Source organism: Gouania willdenowi, chromosome 5 (assembly GCF_900634775.1).
Source record: "Gouania willdenowi chromosome 5, fGouWil2.1, whole genome shotgun sequence".
Classification (NCBI taxonomy): domain Eukaryota; kingdom Metazoa; phylum Chordata; class Actinopteri; order Blenniiformes; family Gobiesocidae; genus Gouania; species Gouania willdenowi.
Genome location: NC_041048.1, coordinates 31,623,261 through 31,643,803, shown reverse-complemented (window position 1 = coordinate 31,643,803; position 20,543 = coordinate 31,623,261). Strand labels below are relative to the sequence as shown.

The window sequence follows — 20,543 nt, the reverse complement described above, 5'->3', positions numbered from 1 at the left end:
TTCAATTACAGTAAAGTGTAAATTTTAATTCTTTGACTTGCAGTCTTGTAAGCATTCACCACCACAACATAACAAAATTCTGCCAAACTGAATTAAAAACTACAGAGCAGAAAAATAAAGACAACAAATATGTTCTTGAACAAATTGCACAATTGTTAAGTAAATCAAAGTCCCAATAATTACAAAATAAACAAGTGTATGTTTTTAATAAACCTTAAAGGCCGTGTAAAGCAAATTCTGACATTTTTTTTTCTTAAAGGTCCTATATCATGCTATTTTTCCACCCATCTCCATTTGTTCTAAGAACCCCAAAAACATAGTATTTGAGGTTTATTTACCCAAACTCACCTTTTTTCCAGAGTTTTAGCCTCTGAAAAGTCACTTTCTCAGCAACTCTACACAAAGTGGGCGTGTCTATAGACGGCATACTGACTTCCTCCTCACCACACGGTGACGTAGGGCCCATGCTGCTTTATAAACATGAGACAGAGCGTGGGGGCTGGGCTTTCGCCGGTACATACATAGACTGTAGAAAATACATACATAGCACTGCTCGAATGACGCTGAAATGCTCACCATCGTGGGCGTGACTGTTTACATGCCAATTTCAGCAGAGAGCTTCCTGGAGACGCGGCTTCTCCAGCTCAGTGCTGCATCAAATCCATCATCAAAGTGGGAACACGTCATCAAATTGTAGCGAGGTGTTTGAACTCGCCCTGCATTAAGAAAGGAGCAAATCACCCTCTAACTAACGATTGAGGGAATCAATGAAAAAAACACTTTGGGCATGTGTATGAAGCCCTAATAGCACTTTGATGATGTTTAAAGTACAGAAAAGTTGATTTAGCTTAACATGGGCCCTTTAAACAGGCCATAATTGTATTCCTTATGTACAAAGCCATTCAACCATTTAGAACGTAATTGTGGAGCTAGGCTTCACAAACTGTTTGAAATTTCTGTGTTCAGGATTTAATGGGCGGGTCAGAAATCATATCCGCATTACGTAACAGAGCCATCATTAGCATAAACCCGACCCTGCTGCTGAAGCACACCAGACTTCTGAGTGCCCTAGCCGAAAACAAACCACATATTCGAACTCGGAAATAAAATGCGTCCGCTGTTGTCACATTTTCTATGCAATAAGCACTTTTATGCGCCGCGATTTGGTTTTTCTCCTCTAGCGGGCACAGTTTTGACTCTACCTGGGAGGGATGCTCATATCCAGACTCTTGCGGAACAGACCTTTTAGCTGATACCTTGGTTTTGGAAACACTATTGATGCTGGAGCCAGTTTCACATTGTTCTTTCCCATACACACAGTACACTCTCCTAGGATTAATACACGATGTGGCGCTCTTTCCGCGCGTGGGCGTTGTTCCAGCGCCTCTAACTGACACGCCCCCAGCGTTTCAGAGCTGAGAGATGTGCTTGTTTTTCCATGATTTTGAGACCTAATTTTATATATTTCGCAATTTGTTTCATCTTTCAAATTTGGCTGTGATATCAGAATGAAGTAAAAACACCCAAAAACATCAAATGATTAACTCATCATCAAGCTCTGCAGAAGCCTGATAATGATCCTGGTCATTTCAATCAGGTGTGTTGGAAGAGGGAAACATCTAAAACATGCTGGATAGGGGCTCTTGAGGACCAGGATTGGGCACCCCTAATTCAGCAGGTCTGAGCTCCAGAGCAACGCTTGTCAAGCACAATCATTTGTGAACAACATTGTGGCATCACTGCGTAAATTGCAGAGCTGGTCAGCTTATTCTGATCTGATGCTCCTGCCATTAACGCGAGACGAGGGTTTTAGGTTCAAAACATGGAGAGAAAGACACAGGAGCTTCCTGGAGCGGTTTGTCCGGAGCGACGTCCACTAGACTCCACACACACCGCTGCGGGTGTTAAGCTTTTTCGATCTCACACACACACTTTACTCTGCATTTTCTTATTCAGTGGCTGTTAATATTGACTACTGTTTTATTTAAATTATTTTCTTATACTAGAAAGGTTAACTGGAGTCTTTTTTTCCATCTCCGCTGTGTTTTGTGTCAACATTTACTGCAGCTGATCTCTGTGTGTGTGCTTGCAGCTGCTTGTCAGTCGTACTTTTTTCCGGTGCTAGAAAAAAATCACCGCAAACAGTTCCAGGTTTGATATTTATTTGCATTTCCTCCTCCCATTTTTTTGCGTCCCTTATGAGATCTACCTACTTTACATTTTCATCAGAGGGAAACGTGCTAAATGGATTGTGGGCGCATCTGAAGACCGTTTGTACTCCTTATTAGCGCAAATCTAATTTTCAAGTGGCAATGACCTTTTACATCTTTTTTTTTTTTCTTGCTTCGTTAGTGCTGTGAATTTATTAAAATTAAGGCACGTTCAAATTATTAATTATAAACGACTTATTTTTAAGCTGTTTTTGTGCACCAATTTGAATGGTGTTGGGCTGTAGGGGGTTCAGGTTCGGCTGAATTCTGTCAGGCTCAGGTCGTATTTTTTAAGCCGATTCCTCCTAACCTGGTAAGGGTGGTTTTGTTATTGTGAGTCAAACAGAGTTGTGTTTGCTCGTGTAATGTTTTTTTATTACCCTGTTTTCTCTCTTATTGCACGTCTTGACAAGTGAAATTAAACTTTTTAATATCTGTTACACCTACAACTCATGTATGCTCCAACATCGTTGGTGGCTACTACTGTGCCAACGAGCCTTCAAGTATTACAATAAATGAATCTGAGAGTTCTTGTTCCCTGAGAGTGATGAAAAAATAGACTAGACAATTGCTCCCTGGCGTGACCATACGTCTGCTCCGTAAGATTCTGCACCAAAGTAATTAAAGGAGAGAAGATTGTGGTTCATTACCTAATTTCCCACAGAGATCAATATCAGAGTGAAATCTAATCTGTCTCAACTTTTTGTCACAGGGATCAGGGAAAGTAACTCAACTTTAACTTTTGTCCACAAAACATTTCATATACATTCTCATGGGTGGGAAGTTGTTCTTAGATGTAATTCATCTGTTGGACTAATCTCAAGCTGAGTGTAAACTAAGTGATTGATGTAAGTAACCATATAGTACATTCACCCAACTTTCTAATTAAAAACCTCTTCAAAATCAGACTTTATACCTACCTTTGTACAATTCTAGGTGTGATAATTTAAAAAAATAAATAAAAAAATGTATATATAGTTTGCTGTTCCTATAGAAAAGCCTGTCCATTTATTCAAATCCTATCCTGATTCTCATCTTTTTACTTTATAAAGTGGTGTATAACATGTATGCCCTGGATCTTAAGTCTTGCAGTAAAAGAGGATTGCTAGTGAGAATTTTGGAGTATTGCATTCACACTTGCAGTTTAATAAGAAACTTCACCAATTGTTTGAAAATTGAATATCACACACGAAAGGACATTGGTTACATGATTTAATTCAGAATTAATTATTCAGAATCAAAGTGTTCTGCTTCGTATTTACATGGAAATAGTAATTCCGAATTGAGGCTTGAGGGAAAACAGGTTTATTCAACTTTATTCAATTCCGCTTAAGGTCTGGGGGTTGGGAGAGGTTGTGATTTCACAAGGGGCGAATGTGATGTATATCGGGAAAAAACACACCACAAACCTTTTCTTTTTGGGTACAACATAGAAAACCACATAAGTACTATTTTCACTTTTATTTGGATTGTAGTTTTGAAGCAGCAATAACATACGGTTTCACTTTCGTCCGCTGAGCAGGAGGAGGAGATAGAGTAGCGGAGAGGGTAGGCAGAAGACCGTAATTTGATCAATGAAAGCCACTGTTTAGTGCAACAGTTGCTCTGTCTCCACTATACAGGACGTTGACTGAAAAAAGAACTTTATTATGATCCGCACATCATTAGTGAAGCACTGTGGGTCTGGTGCAAGGCTTCATGTCCCCAATAAAGCCTGTTTTGTTTGCTGATGTCTGTTTGTGTATTAAGTCCGTGTGAATGTCCTCATGTTTATGCTTCCGTCCATCCACTCTTTTCATTATATAAATGTCTTCTAAATAGTTAGATCGATAAATAGTTAGTTATTAAATAAATAGTCTTGGGTCGAGGGTTAGGGTTAGTCCGGGCGGCCATCTCATGTCATTACCAGTGCTTCGTCGCGACAGAACGAGCATGCGCAGAACGACCAAAATGAACTTAAAGCGGAATTAAGCGTATACAAGATCGAGGAATTATTTAATTCGGAATAAACCAGCCATCTAATTCTAATTTAAGTTTAATACAGAATTACCATTTTCATTCAGGATTAAGTGTTTACAAGGTCAGTTTAAAGATTAAACTTTTATTCTGAATTATGCAAATGTGTCCATTGATCGGGAAAGACAAAGCCTTAAATCAAACTCATACAAGAATTTTACCTAACCTTTTAATTAAGTGTTGCCTCTTTTCACATGCTAGCACAGTGTTTGAGCATTATCTGACACTCAATACCAGTTGGGTTAATGTGTGTGAGCATGAAGGTGAGAATGTGTTTGCCTGTTTGTTTGTGTGTGGGTGGCTGGAGAGCAGGGTTAGAGCAGGGCTGCCTTCAATTGATGTTGGCCGTCTTTCACACCTCAAAATCCATTGGCCTTTGTTGCTTTAAGAAGCTTTGAAGACCTTTTCATCCTTTCAAATTAAATACAGACGGAAGCGTTTGGCACAAGCTGTTGGCTGTAAGCTTTTCTTCCGAAGGTTGATGTCCCTCTTAAAGACTTAAGAGACGTGCACATTTGATCCTAGTGAAGTGGAAAGCACATACTTGATAAAGATCCAAACAATAGATACCAATATGAATCAATGGATGACCTAAAGAAGGCCTGTGTGGGTTTTCCTGAGGTGAAGGCAGAATTTTGTTTTCAACAAGTTTTTTATAAGCTGCCAGCAGAGCCACTGAAGACATTTACATTTACCTTTTTTTTGTTTGTGCAGTCACTGATTTGTGAGCTTTTCTCTTACAGTATGTTGGGTTTGAAATCTCTTGCTTTTAGGATCTCAGTTTCTTTTATCAAGAAGTAACAATCACAGACAAATCGTCCTGTGGATTCCTAGGAGGACTGAGATCAATCAGACAGTCAGGAGCATCCTTACAATTATTCTCAGTCTATGCCTTGTCAAGAAAATCCATTGCGGTTTGCACCCAGCCTTTGATAAGATTAGGCTTTACCTTTATGATCTACTGAAGCAAATAGTGATAAAATCCCTCTTCATTGTCTGAAATACCACAGCTGTCCTTCGTATCATTTAGATGACTGACAGCTGGAATTGGCCATCCGGCAGTAGGGGCTGAAAGCTGAGTGAATGTGATGACACTTTATGATGTGATGTTCCAGCAGCAGAAATAACCATCCATCTTATCCATTTGATGGTCCTGAATCCTAACTCAGCCATGTATCGCACATCCAGTAAGTGTTGCCATTGCTGGAGTACAGGAGCCTGATTAACAACTTTGCTGTCTGGTGAAAAACCAGCCATCTGCAGCTCAACTTCTCAGCGGCCAAGGAGCTGATCATTGATTGACTCCAGTTCTGAATGAGGAAGCTGACACAGCCTAGAATTATGGCTGCTGATGCACCGAAAATTTGGCCACTGAAAGTTTTCAAAAAACGAAAATGGACTTTTGGGTCATTTTTGGCCAAAACACTTTTTTCACTGAAACAACCTGGCCACAAGCAAACAACGACCCGTGTGCAGTGCCTGGACAGAGGCCAATGTGTCCGAGACGGAGCACGGAGTAAAAACCATGAAAAGTTCACTCTCAAATGCCATTTACTCTATGTTTCTGTGTCAAGCGTCGGCGGGGCACCTCTTAAAACTCCTAACTACTTGTCAGAAGCATAAAGTAAGCTTTAAAATCTGTCATCACGCGTTTCACAGAGACCCTCTGCACTTCATAGCAACTGTACTTCATCTGCATTATAAAGCTAATTACTTAGAAATGATGCTGGTAGCACAGAGAAGCTGCTTTAAGAGTGACGAAGATAAGCTCAGAGCAGGATAAGGAGAGCAATATAAAGAGGAACAGAGTTCACTGTGATAAAGCAGAGAAGCTGCTGTCACGGCAAATTAGCGGTTGCCCTCATTTGGAAACATGATTTGTGCTCTGGTTGAATGATGAAGTTCAGTCAAAGCATGATGATTTTATAAAAAAAGATTTATTATAAACTAAATGAAAAAGAGTACAAAAAAAGGTCTTCCATCCTGTAGGAAGGGCAAGCGTGCCAGCAACTAACTGGAAAGTTCCCCAGATTAAACTTTATACAGATAGAGAAAAGTCCTACCCTGATGAGAGGAAAAGGAGGGGGTCAGATGCCCCACAGTGGAGAAGTTGGAGCAATGATATCTGTCTTGATAATGTGTGCGCGTCAGTTGGTGTGTGTGTATGTATGTGTGTGTGTGTGATGTGATGTGAATGTGAGTGAGTTTGTGTGTGTGTGTGTGTTGGAGAAGGACAGAGAAAAGGATGGAGAGGTAGGGTAGACCAGACCTACAGCCCAGAATAAAGCAGACACCAAAAGTGCACTAACCTAAGGCCTCTTTTAATATTTAATTAGTTTTTTTTTTATATATATATATATAAATTCAGTGTATTTTATCTATAGTGCTCTTTCTCTGTGAGTTGTTTTCTTCACTGTAATGCTGTGGGAACTATACCTTCTCCTGAGGGAATGAACAAACGGCCTCCAAGTCTCTTTTCAGTCTTTTAGTTCCAGTGTTTATCCTTGTTTGTAACTATAGTTTTTCATATACTTCTGAATAGTGCAGTATGGAGTCAGACTTTGACCGAAAACAGTTCACCCAATGTTATATACTATAAAGAAACAAATGAATAGTGGCTTTTGAAAGGCGATATCCTCTCCTTTGGCACAGCACCTGAACTAGGAAGAACTCATTTTCTCAAAATGTACAAAAACGGAGTTAACTGCTTTTTCAAATGAACTCTGTAAATTTGATATATATTTTTTAAAGCAACACTGTGTAACTTTTGGCCACTAGGGGCACTCAACCTGTAACATTCATGTCAAGCGCCCCTAGTGGCCACAAGCGCAGCAGCACTGTCGCAAAAAATCAACAAACAGTCAGTCGGGCCAGCCTCCCTTGTCTCTTGATTGTGTATGAAGACAGTAGTTGACCTGTAACTACGTGGTAAGGATTGGCTTTAAGAGCTCGTTGGTGGCGCTCTCCCCCTACTCCCTGACCTTGCAGCCGTCGTCGACCCCCTTCACCGGGAGTCGGCACGGGGGACGGGCGTCCCGGCGTGCGCGGGGCGGTGTCCAGCACTGGGCGGAAGGTGGGTTGGCAGAGGGGGCTGGGTCTCGGCGGCGTATTTTTAGGCTCCTCAGAAGCAGTTTTAAACTTTTGCTTGCCTCGGCCATGACCGGGGCTGTGTCTGAAAAGTCCATCCTATCTCCTTTCCTATCCACTGTTTTTTAACCCCCGGAAGTGTTTATGTGGTGGCCATGATAAAAAAGCATTCATATTTTCTGAGGAAAGGAAGCGCGGTCGTAGGATTATTACGTCACCTAGTGGAAGTGCGTCTGATCGTCAAAACAAACGTGATCAGCTTTCCTAACTCCTCTTCCTGACACCTTTCCTTAACCCCATGACGTCATCCATGGGGTTATGGACAAGTGGATAGGAAAGGAGATAGGAGGGACTATTCGGATGCAGCCCAGTGAACAGGCGGAACAAGCATAGCAACCCAATGAGTATATCCGAGCCTGTAGTCATGTGACTGCCGTAAAGTGATATGTTCTCCAGGCATTCTCTAGGTCACATGACCTGGCCAAAGACGGTCCGTCTCTCCAAACTTACATGGGCGGTATTTCAAAAGGGCAGCTCCGCTCATAGCATTGATACTGTCAAGCGCTGTGTATTGGCCTGAGGAGTCATTTAAAATAACTTATATAGGTCAACTTTTTAGGTCAAAAAGTCCACGGTGTGGCTTTAAGAAGATGGTTATAATTGTGTTCATTTTCTACATTTACATGAAATGGTTTTTCTGCTTGAAACTAATCATCTAAGAGTCCACAGTAGTGGTAAACAGGGAGGTGCCTATTCACCAGTGAATCTCAACTGGTGGGTCGGGACCCAAAAGTGGGTCTTGAACCTGTTCGAGGTGGGTCACTGACAGCTGGTCAAAAATAAACAAATGAATATATGTCTTTCGTGTCTTCTATTTTGAAAGAAACTTTTCTTTTGACAGGCATGCTGTGAAATGCATGTTGCACTAGAAAATATATCGATTTATGTTTAAAAAACATTATATATGTGTGTTTTCAACAGCTATTTTTGAAAAACTAAATTTGGTTGGTTGAATTCTAAAATGCCAATCCATGCATTTGAATTGGCAACCCGCCTTCTTTATCATTTAGATCAGGATTGTCCACCTTTTGACATGTTTTTTTTTCTTATTTTTTTTTTTAGTATATCTTATGAATTAATCAAAACTATTAGTTTTTTTTTTTTGCTGAAAAAAAGGCTTAGAGTCACTGTGATTGTCCTTTTCATTATTTTAAAGTTCTTATCCCCAAAGACTAATGCAGTAGTCACTGTTGATTTATTTGCCTGTCTTTATCTGCATTATTCCATCAAATGACAAATGAGACTGTATTGTCTATGTTGTAAATTGTCCATTGATCTCGCACCAGCAAAAGGCATTTCTCAGACCGGAGGCAGTAAAACGGAGATAGAAGGTCTGATGCTGCACAGCACACTGAAATTTAAAGCTATACATTATTCATTAGTGCCACTTAAAATAATGTGAAAAAAAAATCCCTGTCATTCATAATCTGTACAGCTACTGGAATGTAGCTCTGTGGCGTGGGCAGAGAGTGAGTTTCTAGACCACTTCATACCTGTACAGAACAAAGAAGGAAAGGAAAAACACAGCTGAGTACTGTGATGGGACTAGAGTTAATCCTCCAAAGAGCTGCAAAGTGTCTGAAGGGTGGATGGAGAGACAGCCGTGCTGTACTCTACACTTACTCACAACGAAAGTCAATTCGGAGCAAATCAACCAATGCAAAACTAACTTGACAATGGCCACGTTTACATGGGAGCTTTAATTCCTCCTTAAAGCAGAATAAAAGTTAATTCCTCTTTAAACTGACCACGTAAACACTTAATTCCTAATGCTAATTTAATTATGAATTAAACTTAAATCTGAATGAAGTGGCTGGTTTATTCCGATTTTAATTCCTAATAAGATAATTCCTCTTCCTTGTAAACACTTAATTCCCCTTTCAGTTAATTCTGGTCGTTCTGCGCATGCACGATTTACCGCAATGACGACACAATCCAGGATGGCTTCCTGGACTCCAGCCGAGACTATTTAATAAGAGCCTTAGAATACATGGATATAATGAAAAGAGTGGATGGACGGAGGCATAAAAATGCAGACTTTTACATGGACACACACGGACCTCGGTAAACGGAACAGGTTTCACCGGACGGCTCACACTTGGACCGGGAGACGGAGTAAATGCGTCCCCGTACTGCATTTACAGGCTGCATTATCACCAAGTTTATCATGTTACCTGTTGTTAGAGCTACTATCTTTACTAGGGAGCAAATATTTATTCCTGGTGATTGTTTTCCTGAGTTTTACTGTACTTTTCACCTGTGATTAGCTCCAAACTGAAATTGTATGTTATTGTTCAGCTGCTGCTTCAAGACTACAATCAAAATAAATGTGAAAACAGTTCTCATGTGTGGTCTTCTGTGTTATAGCCGACAATGAAAGGTTTGTTGTGTGTTTTTCCCGATAGAATGTCACATTCTCCCCCTGTCCAGTCAGAACCCTTCCCAACCCCCTGACCTAAAGCGCATTGAATAAAGCCGAATAAATAAATATTAGATTTTCCATGTAAACCTCAATTCAGGAATTACTATTTCCATGTAAACACAAAACCAAACACTTTAATTCCGAAGTATTTAATTTGGAATAACTAATTCAAATAATTAAAAAACATCAAGTAACCGTGGCCATTCAGTCAGATATTATTTGAAACCCTTTGTGTTCATCCTTTTTTAGGTAAAGAACTGTAGGGGAGTCACAAAATGGCAACCAAGAACCTTGTGTATATTTGTATTCTTCTACAATTTCATTTAGCAGACGCTTTTGTCCAAAGCGATGTACAACACAAGCAAGAAATAATGCTACGTTCACACTGCAGGCCAATGCAACCCAAATCCAATCTTTTTGCCCATATGCGACCTGTATCTGATCTGTTAAAGACAGTCTGAACAGAGCAATTCCGATTTTTTTTTTTTCTTCACCTTATCTGCACATGTTGTTGAAGGTCAACACTGCATAGTGCAATGTTTTTGTGACAGCAATGCATGTTTTAGTTTTGCAATTCAATAAATGAATGAAGAGAGGGCAGTGTTATACCTTGGTGTGGGGGAAGGGGACAGGGAAGAGGGAGTCAGGGTAGGACAATGGAAGGGGTGGGGAAGAGTATACTATTTTAAGGTGAGAGTGCAATGTTGTGCATATTGTATTGTGTAATCAGTAATCACATTTCAGATTTTTAAATCCGACCTAGGTCACTTTCATATAGTCCTATATCTGATACGTATCAGATTTTTTGCAATGCGACTGCAGTCTGGACGGCCGAGGCGCTTTCCGACGTCATCAACATCCAAACACTCTGTTGTAAAGATGTAGCAGCCATCACACAGTAAATGGTTAGAGTGATAAACCTGGCTCTGTTTTTTTTCAGTCTCCTTAAAGTTATAAAGTGCTGACTGCTGTTGGAAAGAAAATTTATCAGTGTGACACACAGTTCTACACTGGACGCCTCCATATTTACTTCCTTAAACACTATATGTGCCTCTGGCGTCCTCGCATTCCGTTCATACTCTAAACTGATTGAAGATGTATTTAATATGTAATCTGAATGATCATGCCAAAATATCTGAATTGTGCATTAGGACCTGCAATGTGAACATAGCCTTAGTCTGGAGCAAAAACCCTTAATAAGTGCAACAAGTGCATTAAAAGATGATCTACCTAGTTTATTCTGATCAAACCCATTATTTCTCCAACAAAGAGCTTGTCCTGTAGAAAATATGCTGAATAACTTAAATTTACATAGGTAACACATTGGGCTGTTGTAAGGTTCATCAACGATTCTGTTCTTCAGTTCACAAGACATGCTGTGAGCCTCATAAGGTGATAAGCATTTGAAAAGGAGCTTCTTAATGAACTTGCCATGGCAGCAGACTTTTGCCTTGGTAAGGTACAAAGTAGGGATGAGCGAGTAAAGCATTATATGTCTTTGTTAAGGCAAATTTGGCAAGGCAAATTTGTTTGTATAGCGCATTTCATACACAAGGCAACTCAATGTGCTTTACATGATAAAACATTCAATTGTTTAAAATCAATAAGAACATTTAAAATCATCAGTAAAATCAATTCAAATCTCAAACAAACAACATGACCAAAAACCATTTGAATTATCTGTATCTGTACTCAAAGTGGGCAGGGCCTAACCCAAAACTGGGCGGGATTTAACCAGGAAGTGGGTCGGGTTGTCTTAATATTGGCGGGGCTTTAACCAGTTTGTGATTTTAAACATGCAGTTGATATGGGTTGATCAGAAATTGTTATATTTATTGCTGATTAGAAAACTATTTACAGGTGTGGAGCTTAATTTTTATTATTAGTTACACCACTACTACCTTTATTTTTTTATGAAATACAGCAAGAAAGTGTCAGACACTCAGTGCGTGAAGTAAAAAAAAAACTGGTTTAGACCAGCTGATGGTTAAAAAAAAAAAAAAAAACTCCAACAAGCAGAGAAGCAGTGCGAGTCGCATTCTGCCAAGCACCACATCTGAACCCACGTTTACCATAACTCTACTGGTTAATAAGAACCGTAATTTCCGGACTATAAACCGCTACTTTTTCTCACGCTTTGAACCCTGCGGCTTAAACAATGATTTTTCCCGGTTTTATAAGCTTCACGCCGCTACAAATTTGAGCTCGAATAGACCAGGTGGAACAATGAAATTGTGAACATTAAATTGTTTTTGCTCACACAGAATAATTCTGATCAGTCATTTTGTCATGATGCACACTGCATCATCATAGTAATGACGGGGAGAAATGTTGTCAGAAAGAGAGAGAAGAGCAGCAGCAGCAGCAACGTGGATGAAGTCAAAGTCAGCCACTTTGTAATAGAATTATAAACAGCATAAATTTGTTAAATCACCACGTTAGGTTTGTTCAGTATTGATCGGTGCTCTGGACTCTGAGGCTGATGGAGACGCTTCCGTAAGGAGGACGGACGACGGAGAAGAGATCAGAACAGCCTGGATACAGGCTGTATACAGGCTGTTCTGATCTCCGCTCCGTCAGACAGTTTGTAATAATAGCATAACAACATGAAGTTGCCAAATCACCACGTTAGATTTGTTCAGAAGCGATCGTGTCCGTATTCTGACTCAGAGTCCGACTCACTGTGATCGCGTCGTGATAGTTCATGGTAAGAAGAGCGGACACAGTGGTGTATTGGTCTGGTTCCAGTAAAAAGTGACCATAAAAAGCTTTAAATGGACTGATATGTAGACGTGGGGCAGTGAGGAGGAGACTTCACGTAGTAAAGGAAACTTATCAGTTGAAACACGGACATTTCCGTGAAACTTAACTTGGGTACAGCAGCCCACCTACCTGCCCGTTCAGATTGGCCGAGTTGTCTGACGGACATTCTCATCAGCCAATAGGGAGTGGCTTATGTTAGGCTGTGGCATTTGTGTGGATTTTTAAAAAAAAAATGATTAAATTATTGTAATGCGGCCAATAAAACAGTGCGCTTTATAGCCCGGAAATTACGGTAAGTACAAACCGAAGTAAAAACAAACCTGAAGAAATCCTAAACGGTAACGTAAAGACCCACAAACCTGAGTGACAGAGCAGAGACAGAGCTGTTGTGTGTGTGTGTGTGTGTGTGTGTGTGTGTGTGTGTGTGTGTGTGTGTGTGTGTGTGTGTGTGTGTGTGTGTGTGTGTGTGTGTGTGTAGGGGAGGGGCGCTCTGATCAGCCTGCAGAATGCAGACACAGTCAGCGCCAATGAGGATTTTCATTCAATCCGAGCGCAGATATTGACTCGTATATAACTCGTACTCGGCTAAAAATGCTTCATCCGTACCCAATACTCGTTTCAGGCGAGTATCCAGCTAAACTCTCGTACAAATTTTCTTTAAACCTCAATTTTGGTAAATGGGATACTTGTCAAATTACCCTCAATTTGCCAAACCCAACAAAAACATTCCATATAGTTTCTGTGTACTTTGCCACTGGACTTCTGCCTAAACTTATCAAGCTAAATATGATAAAAATAATTAGTTGTGTAAGAATGGTTATATTTTGCTCTTAAAATACATTTCAATGGCATTAGATAAATATAAATCACATAAAGCTAAAGGACAAGGTTTGAAATCTGTTGACTACAGAACTAATATGATTATGTCATACTTTATCCCAATGTGGGATTTTATACCAACATGTCTTATAAAGTCTGTTTTTTGTACTTTAAAAATCACTTTTTGGAGCTTGTGCACGAGTAACTGATTGAAACAATGGTAGCACAATGGAGATCCCACATAGTGACTTTAGCAGTTGTCACTGTGACCTCTGTTCAATTGAACCAGGAGTGTGTTTGATTTGGTAAATGCTGATTGAATGAGCCAGAATACAAACACTGCATTTAGATGAAAAATTAATTGTTGATTTAACAACCGTGCTGCCAGCAGCATAAAGAGTAAATAATGAATCCTGACCACACAGCTTTTTTTAATTTTCATTGGTATTCTTCTTCTAGGTTTTGTAGCAGACTAAAGGACCAAAAACAAGCTGACTCCACTTCTCTTGTGAGTACTAAATCAGTGGTGAACCTGCTTTACTTTGGCCTTTGTGATTTATTACACCCTAAAAGTAAATGTGACCATGGCTGTTCACAGTTAACTCATTCACTGCAAGCCCTTTTCAGAGCAGCCAACCCCATATTGCCAGGCGTTTTAGATGATGTTCACTGATTTTTTTAGGACCCACAGAATATTTTGTACTATGACAATCTGAAATCTAGACTCTCTAGTTTCATCAGAAAAAATAATTTTGTTTCTAACTTGTTTCGTTCTTCCGTAATCAGCAGTTGAAGAGGCAAGTTTCACAAAAATCACCAGTTTGTGACAAAAAGCTGAGAAAAATGCCTTTTTCTGAAAAAATGTATTAGTGACTTTGAAGCAATTTTTTTTTTTGCTTTAGTGACACCTCAACATTAGTTTCCTACTATGAAACTCCAAAAACAACACTCACACCGGGTTTTTGATGGCAAAATTATTATTGTTTTGCTATCAATATCAGAAATGAATGGTTTTCTTACTGTATTTTGGCCGTCCTCCAAGTCTCTCCCCCGTCAGTCACCGCACACACAACTTCCTCCTCCTCCCGGACATGCCAAGTCTCACCGCTTGCCCCATTTTTTGATCGTTTTCCCTCATCATCACGACACTCTCAATAGTCCTCTTAGTTCCACACATGCTCTGGTGGAGTGTGCGCTACTGGGAGCTTCAGCATCAACTCTTGTAGCTCCATTTTCTGTCTTTCTTTTCCTCTCCCTCTGCGCTCTGCCCAACATGGGTAATTTCTCATCCAAAGCTGCGCTGCTGCCACCTACATGGCACCAGTTGGTCACTACGTCATGGTTCTAGCTTGATATTCACAGGAGAGCTTCGTCACACCAGCCGAAAAACACATTTAACATCTTAGGACGTCTTTGGCAGTCAATGAGTTACCGGGGCTGTGGTGGAACATAATATTATATGTCCCCTGTGTTGGAAAATAAATAGTATCATTGTCAGGGTGAGGGAATGTGGATCCAAATGCAGAGACAGGTGGAGGCAGAATGCAGGGATAAAGTTGATAATACCTGTCCATTTTTAATTCTCAAGGCAACAAAAAAAGCCACAAAGACACCAGGGAGTAGGGTACAAAAATCACAGAATCACACAAGGGTAACATTGACGTGAACAATGATCCAGCAAGCATTCTGTGTCCAAGCACTCAGCTAAATAGTGAGGGAGGCTTGATTAGGAATCAGCCCAACCTGGGTGCAAAATATGATGCAGCTAATCACTCACAACCCAAACACACTGACATCACTGTGAGGTAGAGACATGAGCAGGGATACCTGGAAACACAAAGATAAGAGTTAATGCATCAAACAAGAACTATAATGGAAACTAAACAGAACCAACAAAGACTTACAGAGGAAGAAGAGAACCACAGGGGCTATAGACAACAAAACTAAACATTACCTGATGGTCATACTATTGCTGGGACATGCAATCGAGGAAATAAGTGTAACAGAGCTTCAAGTTTCCTGATGTAAAACACAATAATGATTAAACAATTAAAGTCAGCAACAAGTAATTTTTCTATTGTCCATCCAATACTTAATTGGCACGAATTAGACAATTTTAGACCATCATCAGCGCTCTCGTGAGCAATGCTGCTTCTCAGTACAGGGATCATGGGTTCAAGTCTCGCTGGTGTCCTATGCAGGGGGGTTTAGACTAACCTGGCGATAAGCCATATCCACTTTTTTACTTTTTGTAAGAAAGTGGGTATGGTAATGCCACAATTTCTGCTCACTTGCTTGGTTCGAAAGTAACCGAGCCGATCTAAGCTGTACAGAAAGAATGTCATATCTCCTGTGCCAAGCAGTGTCAAAACAAACATGGGGCCCACCATGGAGAACACGTTCAGAGCTGCACTCTGCTCTGTTTAATAATACCTTAATAATACCTGGATATAACATTGAAACCACAACAAGAACAACAAGAGGCTTCAAAACCGTACTACACGACATTTTCCTCTGCCAGCTCCGTTTAGGGAAATAGATCTATGCCTGTCGCGCTTGTCATCACGTCTGCCCTTTGGTTGATTGGTTACTCTGCGTGTGTTTGCCCCGCCCCGCTCAGACCCCCAGAACTCAAACGTCTTGTGGGTGCTTCCATACTAATTGCCCGTATTAAACATTGAATAATACAAAGGAGATTAGGATGGATTCCCGTCGAGGTTTACACTGCCTTACACCCTATGTATGCTGGGATTGGCTCCAGCATCCCCATGCGTTTCACAATCTTATGTGCTTGCTTTGCCCAATAGTTGAGACTCTCCTTTTCGGTTTCTGTTTTTATGCTTGGGGAACTCTCTACTAACAGAACCCCCAGGCGACTAGATCATATAACTGCATCAGAGGCTGTTTGGAGCAGATCAAAAGGTGAACTCTGAACACAAACCAAGCCAAATCAAGGTGATAAAATTAGAGTCAGAGACAATACCGCTGTAAAAGCAGCCTACATGTTGATTATGAAATGTTAGTCATGCTAAAAAATGCCTAATCTAATAGAATTTTGCGAGTATTAGAACAAGTAAATCAAGAGCCTTCTCAACATTTTTTATTTTGTGTCAACAATTATTACCAACCCTAACTATGACCAATAATTATTACGTTTGCAAAATGTGGATAAGAGTATCTACAAAACACCCAAATATTCACTATTTCTACGCATTTACCAACAGATGCTTAACATGACTAGGGTATATCAGAGAGATTAAAAATGAACACTATGCTACAATAAAAAAAACGGTATTAAAGCACTGGAGGAGAACAAGGTCAGTCTGTGCTTCATTTGAATAAAAGCTATACATTTTCTGCTATTTATTGGTGTGGCAGATGTACGGCTTTTATGAGATTACATTTAAAATCAATTATTTTTGTATAAAATGTTACTTTTTCTTAGACTTTCACAAGTGTAGTTAAAAACATCAAATTAAAGGGAATTACATGCTTGTAATCTTTGTCAAAAGCTAATATTACTGTTTATTTTTGATATTAATCGTTTCTTTGGGAGTTTATAAGCGACAGCTTTCAGTGAAAAGAAGCATCATTAATAAAAGTTGACTATTTAAAATCTCTTTTAATTAAAAAAAAACAAAAAAAAAACATAAACACTGTTTATTATGCAATGAAGAGTCATTGTACACTTTACTAAGCTCATCTGTTCATCAATCTCAATAAAAGTTGCTGAAACAAACCTAATAGATATAACATGATTATTAGTGGAAGGTAAAATTGATAACCTTGATAATGTTGTTCTCATAGCATCAGCCAATGTACAAACAGCATGTGGTTGTCACAAAGTTGATGTGTTGGAGCAGTGTTTCTCAAATGGGGGTACATGTAGCCCTAGAGGTACTCGATTGAGGTACTTGAAAGAGAGGAAAATAATCACATGAAAGCTTTGGGGTTTTATAATATTTGTTTTTAGTTGAAAAGAATAATCGTACAAAATATTACCAGCAACTCACAAAACAAGAACAAAAACATACAAAATAAGAGAAAAATATACTGAATAATAAAAAAAACAAACAACAAAATACACAAAATGACACCGAAAAACACAGGCACTAAGAAATAGTATTACCAGCAACACACAAAACGACAACACACACTAAATGAGAGAAAAATACACAAGATAAATAGAAAGAATAATTGAAATAATACCAACAACACACAAAAACACACAAAACGAGAGAAAAATATACTGAATAATAAAAAAGAAACAATAACAAAACACACAAAATGATGAAATAAATTCTCTTAATTAATCTTAGTCGCACACCAGGTAGGAGTTGACCAAGAATGATAGAAATACATGTTTTATTCCACTTATTTACAACATTAGATTCTTCTTCCACTTATTTACAACATTCAATTCAATTCAACTTTATTTATACAGCGCTAATTACAACAAAAGTCATCTGAAAGCGCTATCAAAATATAAAATTTGTAATGAAAAGGAAAAAACCCAACAAGATCCACATGAACAAGCATCAGCAACAGTGGGAAACAACAACTCCCTTTTAACAGGAAGAAATCTCCAGCAGAACCAGGTTCAGAGTTGGCAGCCATTTGCCTCAACTGGTTTTGGTTAGTGGACAGAAGGACCAACAGAACAGGATAGAGAGATAGAACACCAGAGTGTCCCAGACTAGTTGCGCCTTGAACCACAGATCAGGAACTGCCATCATTAGCTTCACGACACCTGAAACAGAGAAGCAAGAGAAAAGCGAGGAGAAGGCACAGACTGCAGAAAAACATGATACACCTTTAGCAGGTCCGGTTTTGGAAATTTACAGTATTACAGCAGCAAAGGAGTTCACGTCTAAGCTTACCGGTATTAGGATTCTTTAAAATGTGTGTTATGACTCATTCATCCATCATTATGCTCTATAGTTGTTTTTTCACTGAGCAAAATGTTCTTGTCAGACAAAAGGGGTACCTGCATTCAAAAGTTGAAGAAAGGGTGTACTTTAGCAAAAAAAAAGTTTGAGAACCACTGTGTTAGAGGAAGGAAAGAAATGAACGTAACAGTTAAGCTTTTGTATAGATTGGTGATGCTTATTACATGCTGTCAAATCAATGACACTAGCACATTGTGTTTATGGCAATCTAAAGATTAAGTTCTTTTTTTCAGCCACTAGACGTTTTGCTTTGGCAATTATTCTTTTTTTTTTTTCCTAGCAAATGGTTTGCAATGGAAGAAAACTAAAAACAAGGTGACTTTAGTACGGTACTTAGTGAACGCAAGTAGTCTCCTGGAAACTGCTGCAATAATTTCCCAACTTAATTGTGAGTGATTTTTATTTAAAAACCTCTTTAGGAGCATCATAGTGTTTCAAATTGTTTGTCATTTTCAGTCATTTACTAATAGCACATATAATTAGGGGCAAAGCTGCCATGTTAAACACCAGCAGCTTTCAAGTATTCAAATCACAAATGTTCCAAATGCTGCTAGAAGTAGTTAGATGAGTTCATTGTCTAACTTGAATATTTTAGCTTTTGCATTTGCCCCAAAGATCACATTGTGGTAGCTTGGATGTGGGGGAGACAAATTAATGATTAAAAAAATATATAAATATGTTTACAAATGCTGACAAATGCAATTCCATTGAATTGTAATGTCACATAAATAGTCCTACTTGGGTGGATTGTTAGGTTCACAATTTTCTTTTTTTTTTCTTTGTGTCTTAAACCTGCAGAGTTAACACTTTTTTGTGTGGTGCTGATTTAGGCAAAAACTATGTAAAAACCCAGAGTACGTCTAATTCTAACCAGCTACTCTTTAGCTCACACATTCATTCCATGCACTGCAGTATAGTCTTTGGGTTTTATTTGATTCATAAAATGTCTAGTTTCCACTTATTAGGGACAGTATTGAATGTGATTTTTAACATGAACATTGCAGTCACCCTGAATGTCTCATCGAACCCCATTTAAAAATGGCACTTCAGTGAATGAATGGATGATGAGACAAGAGAAATACACAGCCAAAATGGCTAATAGCCATAGATAGAGAGACTGATGCCACCAGAATCTCAACATTTGTTAGATTAGTAATTGTATGTATGCATAGTTTAAATACAAATATTCTAAAAGGTAAGGGACTCAGTGATTCAAAGCGGTATCTCTTAAAAATGGGAGAAAACCCTCACTATAATTTTTGTCTTCCAGCCTTAAGATGTAATAACCATTCGGCCCACATCTGACGACTGTCTCATTTTCATTACAAAGCCCAAACATCATGTCCTTCTTTGTTTGCAGAGTCTGTTGAAAAGTGACAGTATGTTAGCTTTTAATATTCTCCTCTTCTTAGTCAATGTGTAATCAGCATGTGCAACCGAATGGCCGTCTGCCATCTGAGTGCTAGGTTTGCTTGTGCTTTCTTGTCTCTGAGAGAGAGAGACGAATAAGTTGTATTCTCAGATCATGTGAAGTTTCTCCTGAATAGTTATAAATCATAATCAAATTAATCTAACCATTTAAATGGCTGCTAAACAAAAAATACTGATTAATCCAACCAATTCAACTGCCTCTTTCACCCCAAAATAAAAATGCATATTCAGTAATTTGCAAATGAGGTTTATTGCTTTCACTTCCCAGAAAGTTCAAGTATTATAGCTAAACTGTTTATCTGAAATGACATGAAAAAGAGACTTTTTGATAATTTTGTGCACCCAGTTTATCCTTTATTAGTTATAGAGTTTTGCTCTGCCTTGATGCAAGGCAGGTAAACCCTCGACAGTGCGTCAGTCTGCAAACACGGTAAATGGACTTGATTTCTACAGTGCTTTTTAACCACCGAGGTAGTCCCAAAGTGCTTCATAGTATCAGCTCATTCACCTTCACACACCAGTGGATGCGTCAGTGTGTCATAGATATAGACACATTGCTTCTATAGAAAAGAATAAGGGCCTCCTTCCTAAAACATTGCGTAGAATTTGTAACAAAAATGTGCGTGCGCTGAAAATCTGATAATGTGCTGTGCCAAAAAATATGCTGATTTAAAAAACGTGTTGCATGAGCTCACCTGCATACAGTTTTCCCTTTAGAAATCAGAGTCAAGTTAAAAGTTTGAAGAGATGAATTTCCTTCCCATCCTCGACACACCCACATTTTAC

General features: G+C 39.1%; 1 protein-coding gene across 1 annotated transcript in view; it reads left to right on the top strand.

Annotated features, from left to right (window-relative positions):
* cntn6 (contactin 6) overlaps positions 1-20,543 on the top strand; it is a 203,852-nt gene that overhangs the window by 77,009 nt on the left and 106,300 nt on the right. Inside the window, exon 2 of the mRNA XM_028446614.1 lies at positions 13,837-13,885. The gene's annotated coding sequence lies outside the window, so the exon portion shown is untranslated. The remainder of the gene's footprint in view (positions 1-13,836; positions 13,886-20,543) is intronic.